Source organism: Carcharodon carcharias, chromosome 15 (assembly GCF_017639515.1).
Source record: "Carcharodon carcharias isolate sCarCar2 chromosome 15, sCarCar2.pri, whole genome shotgun sequence".
Classification (NCBI taxonomy): Eukaryota; Metazoa; Chordata; class Chondrichthyes; order Lamniformes; family Lamnidae; genus Carcharodon; species Carcharodon carcharias.
Genome location: NC_054481.1, coordinates 8,014,901 through 8,025,647, shown reverse-complemented (window position 1 = coordinate 8,025,647; position 10,747 = coordinate 8,014,901). Strand labels below are relative to the sequence as shown.

Here is a 10,747-nt window from a genome sequence, read left to right as displayed (position 1 = left end):
GATTTTTCTATATGAGGGAGGGCAGGACCGGCGCCAGTCGGCATAAAAACGTCGGCCTACAAACTTGTTGACGAGCAGAAACTTCCCGCCGAGTGTGGGTCAGCGAACAGCTGTGAGTGAGTGAGTGAGCGTCCGTCCCGGCCCGTCCGACCATCCGAATAGCTGCATCTTAGTGCGCCAGCCTTGTTGGGGAAATTTACTTTAACGCGAATTGATAAGTTTAAATTAATCACATTTTTTTTTGGGGGGGGGGGGGGGGTTGGGGGAGAAGGTGTTTGGAGGTTTGATCACGTGACATCGGTCACCTGACACCTGCAGATGTCTATTGCATTTCACTTTATAAAGATTTTATTGCGTTTATAGGTTTTAAAGGTTGGGGACCCACCCCCCCCCCCCGCCCCTTCCCCCGCCCCGTTGTGATTCGCTATTTTTTTTTTGGTTTTGCTGGGAAGGAAAAATTGGTTCAAGGTTGAACTGGCAGGAGCTGGTTTTGAACCGGGATAACTGGATCCTACTGGAGCCAACTGGAGAACACTGTAATTCTACTGGCGAACACTAATTCTACTGGTAAACACTGTAATTCTACTGGTAAACACTGTAATTCAACTGGTAAACACTGTAATTCAACTGGTAAACACTAATTCTATTGGTAAACACTGTAATTCAACTGGCGAACACTAATTCAACTGGTAAACACTGTAATTCAACAACTGGTAAACACTGTAATTCAACTGGCGAACACTAATTCTATTGGTAAACACTGTAATTCAACTGGCGAACACTAATTCTATTGGTAAACACTAATTCAACTGGTAAACACTGTAATTCAACTGGCGAACACTAATTCTATTGGTAAACACTAATTCAACTGGTAAACACTGTAATTCAACTGGCGAACACTAATTCTATTGGTAAACACTGTAATTCAACTGGCGAACACTGTAATTCAACTGGCGAACACTGTAATTCAACTGGCGAACACTGTAATTCTACTGGCGAACACTGTAATTCTACTGGCAAACACTGTAATTCAACTGGCAAACACTGTAATTCAACTGGCAAACACTGTAATTCAACTGGTAAACACTGTAATTCAACTGGCGAACACTAATTCTACTGGTAAACACTGTAATTCTACTGGAATCAGGCTCCCAGTTGCACCTGTTGGCACCTGCACTTTTCAGCGGACTTCAGCTGGGACCAGTTTGTTCACCTGTTGTCAGTTTTTTACTAAAACCAGTGAAAACATCTCTCCGTCATCCCTTCCACCTTTCCCTCTCCCTCTCCCTCAGTGACCCTCTGCCAGCAGCAGTTGTGTGAGAGCTTCTGATAGTCGGGAGGACACTGGCCAAACTGAAGGTGGGAGGAACTTGCATTCCATGAGTAAACACACTTGAGGGTCGCACCAATAACTAATAGCAAAAGAACCCGAAAGAAAATGAGTACTTTAAACTTAATGAGTTGTCATGATCTGCCATACGCTACCTGAAAGGCGATGGGAGCAGAATCAGTTGTAATTTTCAAAAGGGCGTTGAATGTATACTCCTCACATATTTAAAGCAAAAATTGCAGATTATGGGGTAACTTCATATCCAATTGGATCGATTTCTGTAAAAGCCAGTGTAGGCATGAGGGACCCAATGGCAGTCTCCTGTGCTATGATCTGAGCTGCTGACTGCAGTGTCTAAATGTATTTCCCATTCTGGGAAACTACTTAAGAATGAAAAACACATCTTATAAAAAAAAGTTGGAAAAATATCTTTCCTTCCTGTCTCTTTTCTCTTTGTTAATCCAATCTTTTTTTATTTCTGTTTCTATACATGATGTGATTTAATTCACCCACTCAGTCACCCTCTTTCCTGGCCTTGCCTATTTATTTCTGAGTCCTTTAATTTTATTAATTTAAAGAGATAGACAATTGTGCACTATGCCGCTCTGTTGCCCTTGCTGTGCTTGATCGGCTCGCAATTTCAACAATTTACCAGGCAAAATGTTTTTGAAGCTGAAGAGTTCAGGAAAAATCTTAACTGGGTGTACTGTGAGATGCCCTGTTCCAGCAAATTGCACCTCATTCATTGAAATTTGTACACAGCTAAGGCAAATGCTCTGGAATGACATCTTTAACTTATTGGACTGACAGTTCACAGTCCATAATAACAAAAGGTCATGTTGGGAATGCAGCACATGCTCTGCAGGAATTCGCCAAGGCTCCTTAGACAGCACCTTCCAAACCCACGGCCACTACCATCTAGAAGGACACAGGCAGCAGATACATGGGAACGCCACTACCTGGAAGTTCCCCTCTAAGCCACTCACCATCCTGACTTGGCAATAAATTGCTGTTCCTGGGTCAAAATCCTGGAACTCCCTCCCTAACAGCAATGTGTGTGTATCTATGCCATATGGACTGCAGCGGTTCAAAAAGACAGCTCATCAACACCTTCTCTAGGGCAATTAGGGATGGGCAAAGCCCACATCCCATGGGTGAATAACAAAAAAGGCATGAATGAGGGTTTAAGCAGCAGATGAGCGGAAAAGGGCAAAGTCAGGCAATGTTACAGAGGAAATAGGCAGCCTTAGTGATTGCATGAATATGAGGTTGGTAGTACACCTTGGGATAAAATGTGACTCAAGGTTGTGAGCAGACTAGTTTAATCTCAGACTGTTGCCAGGGAGGGGGCTGGAATTGGTAGCCAAGAAATAGAGTTTGGAGCAGGGACTGAAAAAAAATGGCTCCCACTTCCCAATTTAATTGGAGGAACTTTCTGCCCATCCCTCACTGGAATTTATTATTACTTTTGTTTAATTTGTTGCATATTTAGTGTTTTGGTGCTCTTTGTTTCAAAAGCAGACAATTTTGTGCATAAAATGCCCCCAATAAATATTTGTAAAGCTACCCTGTATCTTACAATTCAAATAATTTACAATAATGTGAGTCCCGTGAGTAGTAAGCTATTGTGGTTTTGGGATGTGAGAACAATTCCATTCTTGGTTGCAGCAAAAATTGCCGGGGAGAATATTATTTGATACAGTAATTCCTCATTTAGCGTTGTAGTTGCATTCCTGAAAAGTGCAACTTCAAATGAAACAACATTAAGCGAATCACATTTCTCATTACAACCAATGTAAAAGCTTTAGTTAAATTCTGAGGGACCTTTTCTGTCAGAAAAAAATCTTTAAAACTTTATACCCTGTAAGTTTAAATATTATATACTGTTGCTAAATTACTACATTTGTGGACAAAATAACTTTTAAATTAAAATATATTTTAAAATATAGAAGAAACATGCAAAGCATTTCTACTTGCCCCCCCCACTCCCTGTCACTCCTGTCAGTCGTGCTCCCTGACTCTTTTGCTGGCTGCCTCTCCTCCTGTTGGCTGACCCTGCTGTTCGCTGCTTCCCTCTCCCGAACCCTTGCTGTGAGTGAGGGCTTGGAAGATGAGGAGTGAGACGCAGGATGCAACCTATGGAGTGAGAATGGCTTTTGAGTTGCAGGGTCACGGGGGTGAGCCACAAGTTTGAGAGGTGACGAGTGGGAATGTTGGCAGCAAGCAGGAGGCTTGATTTGGAACTGGAGGGTCGGCGAGTGGGAGAGGCTTCTCCAAAATGGTACTGATTGGGCTCCGTGACCCTGCATCTCTCCTGGCGTGAAACAACATTAATGCGAACCCACAACGGTAAATGCAAATACCAGCTTCATTAAAAACACAATGTTAAATCGAAATGACTTAAAACGGTCAACTTAAAGCAAAGACTTACTGTATTTTAATAACTTAATATAATTCTTACTTAAATGAAATAAAAGCATATGGGGAAAGAACAGGGAAATGGGAGTGGAGTCAACAAACTTTTATGAATAGTGAGTACTGACACAGGCATGATGAATTGTATGGCTACCACCTGTGGTTACATCGATTTTATGATTGTTATCTTTAGTTCACAAACAATCATTCTGAGCGGTTGGGATCCATCTGTAAAAGTGGAATTGGAATATCAGATCAACGATGAGCTGTAAGTGTTTCCACTAAGGGACTGGAGTAATGAGTGGGTTATAGTCAGCCTCAGAATGGTAATATATTTATTTTTTTCTCAGTGTCATGATTTGTCCTACATGTATCAATTGTATGTTGGTACTTTGGTTAGTCTTTTTCATATTCGTGAATTTCATATTAATGATTAAAAAAAATGGGACTTGCACATGGAGGCAGAAGAAATAGCGGAGGTATTAAACGAGCACTTTGAATCTATCTTTGCAAAGGGAGAAGATGCTGTCTCCAAGGTGGGAGAGGAAGTAATTGGTACACTAGAAGAATTTACAATTGAGAAGGAGGTGTTAGAAAGGCTATCTTTACTTAAAATAGATAAGGTACGAGAACCGGACGAGGTGCATCTAAGGATACTGAGGGAAGTAGGGTGGAAATTGCAGAGGCATGAGTGATAATCTTCCAGACTTCCTTAGACACAGGGGTGGTGTCAGAGTACTGGAGAATTGCAAATGTTACACCGTTGTTCAAAAAGGGGTGCAAGGATAAAGCTGGCAACTGCAATCCGGTCAGTTTGACTTCAGTGGTAGGGAAACTTCTAGAAACTATAGTTCGGGACAAAAGTCAACAGTCAATTAGACAAGTGCAGGATAGTTAAGGGAAGCCAGCATAGATTCATCAAGGGAAAATCGTATTTAACTAACTTGCTGGAGTTTTTAAGGAGCTAACAGAGAAGATTGATAAGGGAAATGCTGTTGATGTGGAGTATATGGATTTTCAGAAGGCATTTGATATAGTGCCACACAACAGACTTATGAGCAAAATTCTAGATCATTGAATAAAAGGGAAAGTAGGCACTTGGAAAAAATAAATGGCTCAGTAGCAGGAAGAATAACAAAGAGTAGTGATAAATGGCTGTCTTTCAGATTGGAAGGTTTGTAGTGGAGTTCCTCAGGGGTCAGTGTTCTTTCTGATATATATTAATGATCTACCCTGTTCTGTTTAGGGCATGATTTCAAAATTTGCAGATGATACGAAGATTGGAAATGTTGTTAACTGTGATAAGAATAGTTTTGAACTTCAAAAGGACGTAGACATATTGATGGATTGGGCAGGCAAGTGGCAGATGAAGTTCAATGCAGAGAAACGTGCAGTGATTAATTTTGGCAGGAAAAATATGGAGACAGTATAAGATAAAGGGAGAAACTCTAAAGGAGGTGCAGGAACAGAGGGACCTCGCTATATATGTACATTAGTCATTGAAGATGGCAGGGGATGTTGAGAAATAAGTAAATAAAGCATATAATATCTTAGGCTGTTCTGGGCACCACACTTGAGGAAGGATGTGAAGGCATTGGAGAGAGTACAGAGGAGATTCACGAGAATGATTCCAGGGATAAAGAACTGTAGCTATGAGGATAAATTGGAGAGATTGAATCTGTTTCCCTTAAAGAAAAGAAGGCAGATAGAGGTGTTCAAGATCCTGAGAAGTATGGACAGGGTAAATAGTGAGAAATTGTTCCCATCAAGAGAGCATCAAGAACTAGAGAAAACAGATTCAAAATAATTGGCAAAAGGAGTAAAAGTGAGGTGAGGAAAAGTTTTTTCACCCAGAGGGTAATTGGAGTCTGGAACGAACTTCCTAAGAGAGTGTTGGAGGCAGGTTCGATCGAGGTATTCAAAAGGGAATTGGACTGCTACCTGAAAAGAGCAAATGTTTAAGGTTACGTGGATAAGGCAGGGGAGTGGGACTTGGTAGGATGCTCTTTCAGAGAACCAGTGCAGACTTGATGGGCTGAATGGCATCTTTCTGCACTGTAAAGTTTCTGTGATGCTAATTTGTTGTCACATCTGTAGAAATAAACAAAAACTTGATTAACTTAAACCACAAACTGTGAGAAGAGAAACAAACAAGTATTTATTGGTCAAGTAAGGATTATGCCTTGCTGTGGGAATTCAGTTGAACCATGCATAGAATTGTGGTGTATCATTCTCATTTACTATCATTAAATTAGAATCGGTATGTTTGTTTTATAGCGTTAGCCAAGCTGAAAAGGTTTGGCCAATATTTTGTCCTATATAGTTCTCCCTTAACAAGGGAATGTTTTCAGAAACTTGCTATTTGTTGTTACTGTGTTGTCAGCTTGGCAGCTGCTAATGCTCTCGCCTCTGAGTCAGATGATTGTGATTTCAAACCCCACCATGTTTATAAGCCCTTGGTTTAAGCAGCCACTTAAGTGCAGTACTGAGAGAATGCTGCGCGGTGGTGGAATTCTTTGAATGAGACAGCGTGCCACAACTTATTACCCTTTTTGGGTAAATATAACCAGTCTTGCAGTACTATTAGAAGAACAGGAGGTTCCTCTGGCATCAACATTCCTCCTTCAACCAACAACTCCAGTAGCATTATCTGATCATTCATAACCATCATGTTGGAGGAGGGATGTTTAATATTGACCCCAAAATTCCTCCAACCTCTGGTTACTCTGCCCTCAGTTTACCTGCTTTCCTGGTTAGCTTTGAGTTTCTTGGAACTTTTTTGCACAACGGCTGCTGTTAGAAAACCACGAGCAAAGATACTCACCCGTTTGGAGGGGTGTGGTGGGGGAGGCAACTTTTATAAGGAAAATGCATTAACATTTGTAGATGTCAAATGGTCAGAATGTCTTGTGATCAAACTTCTAGAAATTCCATATACATAAATGATTATTCCTTCACTGGTTTCTTACAATTGTTCCTGTTGAAACTATTCCGGACAAGTTTATTAATGACATTTTGTAATTGAACTGAGATTCTGGATTAGTGCCAGAAACAACATGAAAATCTTTACATAAGAAGTAATCTAAATTATTTGAACAAAATAAACCCACTGGATATTTCACTAGACAATAACTACAGCTATGCAGGCACTTAAATAATTTTTCTAGCATTTAATATGTTTACAATTTGCCAATTTTAACTATTCCTTGTACATAATTCACTTCATGTACTATAACTAATCTTAGCAAACCTATGTGTATTGCATAAAGAAGCCATATTTATATTCGATTCTAATCCTGCAAGAGTAAGTGTATTTTCCTTTATAAGTGGAGAATGAAGCAATGGTGGAAGTACTGTGTGTTTTTTGTTACAGTTTGTCAGAGAGGTCTGGTACTGGAAATGCTGCAGGAGGTAAAGATGCAGGAGTTAGTTAGGTTAGCTGTAGATAAAGATGTAGTGCTGGAAAAATTGGTAGACCCCAAAGCGGAAAAGACACTAGGGTCTGATGTATTTTCCTTCCAGAGAGGGAATAGCAAAGGCTCTGACTACAATCTTTTCAAGCATCCTTGGATATGAAGTTTGTGGCAGATGACTGTAGGGTTGTCAATGTAAAACCTCTGCTCAAATGTGAAGAAAGAGATAAAGAAAGTAACTTTAAACCAAGAAACCTAATATTAGTTATGGGCAAGCTTCAAGAAGCGATGATAATATAGGATAAAATTAATGCTCCCATAGAAAAAGGGAAGTTAATTGAGGCTACTCAATATGGATCTGTAAAAGCTAACTCATGCCTGAAAAAGATCTTTGAAGAAATAAGTGAGCTTATTGATAAAGCAGAAGTTTTGATTTTAAAATTCTCATCTTGTTTTCAAACCCCTCCATGGCCTCACCCCTTCCTTTCTCTTATACCACCTCCAGCCCTGCAACCCTTAGATATCTATGCTCCTCCAAATCTGGCCTCTTTGTGCACCACCAATTTTAATCGCTTTGTCATTGACATTCATGACTTCAGCTGCCAAGACCCTAAGCTCTGGAATTTCCTCCCTAAACTTCCCAGATCTCCACGATTCCTCTTTTAATAAATTCCTTAAAACCTACTTCTTTCACCAAGCTTCTGGTTACCTGTCTTAATATTTTAACAATGCTCCTGTGAAGCACCGTGGGACATTTTACTGTTTTACTGTATTAAAGGAACTATGTAAACACTTGTGTTGTGCTTCATTCTCCACTTATAAAGGAAAATACACTTATTCTTGCAGGATTAGAATCGAATATAAATTTGGCTTCTTTATGCAGTACACATAGGTTTGCTAAGATTAGTTATAGTACTTGATGTGAATTATGTACAAGGAATAGTTAAGATTGGCAAATGGTAAACATATTAAATGCTTCTAGAAAAATTTCTTAAGTGCCTGCATGGCTGTAGTTATTGTCTAGTGAAATATCCAGTGGGTTTATTTTGTTCAAGTAATTTAGATCACTTCTTATGTAAAGATTTTCATGTTGTTTCTGGCACTAGTCCAGAATCTCAGTTCAATTACAAAATGTCATTAATAAACCTGTCCAGAATAATTTCAACAGGAACAATTGTAAGAAGCCAGTGAAGAATTTATGTTTATGGAATTTCTAGAAGTTTGATCACAAGACATTCTGACCATTTCACATCTACAAATGTTATTGCTATGTTGGAAGGTTGAACATTTGAAAAGGTGCTATGTTATAGGTTTGTCAATTTAAAATTAAGGCACAAGGATTAAAGGGAATGTGATGCCATGCATAGACAGTTGGTTAAAGATCAGAAAACTGAGAGGGGTGATTACTGAATATATTTGGACTGGAGGGATCTGAACAGTGGTGTCCATGAAGTGATTATTGCCACCTCTTCTCTATATAAATGATCTGAAATATCAATTTGTAGGCAAAGACTGAGTTTTGTTAACAGTGAAGACAGACAAATTAGTAAATTGGGATGATAGCTGCCTATAGCGATAATACAGAAATGTGATGGGATGCGTTCCACAAGGATGAACAAGGAGGGGAAATGTACCCAATAGTAGTATTTAAAAGTGGAAGAACAGAGAGACTTAGTGATTCTGATACAATTCTTTAAAAGCGGGAGGACACATTGATTCCGTAAAATACATGGTATCCTAGGTTAGACCAGGGTACAAAAGGATAGAGGTAATGCTGAATCTATACAAATCATTGGTAGACTGAAGATAAACCAATGGATGGGAATTTCCTCATGGTTGCCTCTGCCCCATGTTTTTAATATTGTGGGATAAATTTCTGCTAAGGTAGATGGAATGGTGCGGGGGTGGGATGGGGGCCGTAGGTTGCTGTCTGAAGTGATCATGCACGTCCAGGGTGCAGTGGCCCAACAATTTCTTGTTGGGCACTAGTGTTATTCCTGCCCATAGAAATATTTTTAAACAAAGTAATTAAGAAGCTTACCTTTCTGGCCCTTTTCTGCTTGCTAAGTTTTCCTGGGAAGGCTGGCACTCTGCACTGACTTCACAGCTACAGGTTAAAATATAGTCAGAAGCTGATTTACATCAGATTGTGGTGTTTGAGTGACAGTGAGGTCATCAACAGCTTCATAGTATTAAAAACAATGATGGTAATTTTAACCTTCAGTGGTGCAAAGTGAGTGATATAAGATCAGCCACTAATTATATCCCTTGCACAATTTTGCTATCAACTTTAATCAGGCAGGATGTGTAATAGGGCGGGGTGTATAATGGACAGCTGTTCTGTTTTCACCTATTTTGCGCATCAGTTCATTCCAATAAGTGATGCTCCAGAAAGCCAGTTGATCTAGGATAGTAACTCTTTCGAGTACAAACACGTTTCCATCTGTTCCTATTCAGATGAAGTTACATTGTTTCATAGTTTGCCATTGTGAGATTTGAACTCTTGATGAAGTTACATTGTTTCATAGTTTGCCATTGTGAGATTTGAACTCTTGATAATCTTTTAAATCTAGATGTAACTCTTTCGAGTACAAACCCGTTTCCATCTGTTTCAGATGAAGTTACATTGTTTCATAGTTTGCCATTGTGAGATTTGAACTTTTGATAATCTTTTAAATGAACGAATGTGTATTCCGCAGCTGCAGAAATGGCGAGTGCAAATCTGAGCACTCTTCAGATCAGCAGGTTTTCACTTATAACTCTTTCCAGTACAAACACGTTTCCATCTGTTCCTATTCAGATGAAATTACATTGTTTCATAATTTGCCATGGTGAGATTTGAACTCTTGATAGTTTTGCCATTGTGAGATTTGAACTCTTGATCTTAGGGTTACAAACCCAGTACCATAACCACTTGGCTATTTAGGCCAATCTTTACTCAATCTTCCATTTATTTACAAAGTGAAACATTCCAAACATATGCTTCCTAACTCAACCACATAGTTTAGTAAGTGTATCTTTATGTATGCTCAAGTGAAACCCAATTAATGTCCTCCACCTGCATATAATTAAACAGAATTGATATACAATTAACACTTTTTAAAGTATGGGATGACCTTTAAAGGCACCCTGATCATTCAGCAGGAAGCATAATTTTTGTGATTTTTTTTGAAAAATATACTTTATTCATAAAATATCTGGAAGAACATTACAAAGCATTTCTAAATCGACATCACAAAAAGTGCAATCGGATTCAACTTTTACACATGGATCACGAGGTGCATCAATACAATCAATGAATATTACAATCATTTCAATATGGTCATTACAAACAGTCAGACAACTTCAGTACCATTGCACTATCAACATATATCATACATTTATTGTGAGCCATACAGCTCGAGGAGCCTATACCTTTCCCAGCCCCTCGGTGCACTGTGGCAGAAAGGTCTTAGACAGCAACCTTTCCCCATTGTGCCTTTGCGGTGGCTGCCCCAAACTTTACTGCGTCCCTCAGCACGTAGTCCTGGACCTTGGAATGTGCCAGTCTGCAACACTTGGTCGGGGATGACTCTATGCACTGGAAGAG

General features: G+C 39.5%; 1 protein-coding gene across 3 annotated transcripts in view; it reads left to right on the top strand.

Annotated features, from left to right (window-relative positions):
• The window catches only part of cpped1 (calcineurin-like phosphoesterase domain containing 1), a 222,939-nt gene that overhangs the window by 536 nt on the left and 211,656 nt on the right, over positions 1–10,747 (top strand). The window contains exon 1 of one of the 3 annotated variants that reach the window (XM_041205790.1): positions 22–112. The exons of 1 other annotated variant lie outside the window; for it this stretch is intronic. The gene's annotated coding sequence lies outside the window, so the exon portion shown is untranslated. Of the gene's footprint in view, positions 1–21; positions 113–452; positions 568–10,747 lie in introns of those variants that run through there. One more of the 3 variants, XM_041205789.1, reaches the window with a different exon arrangement.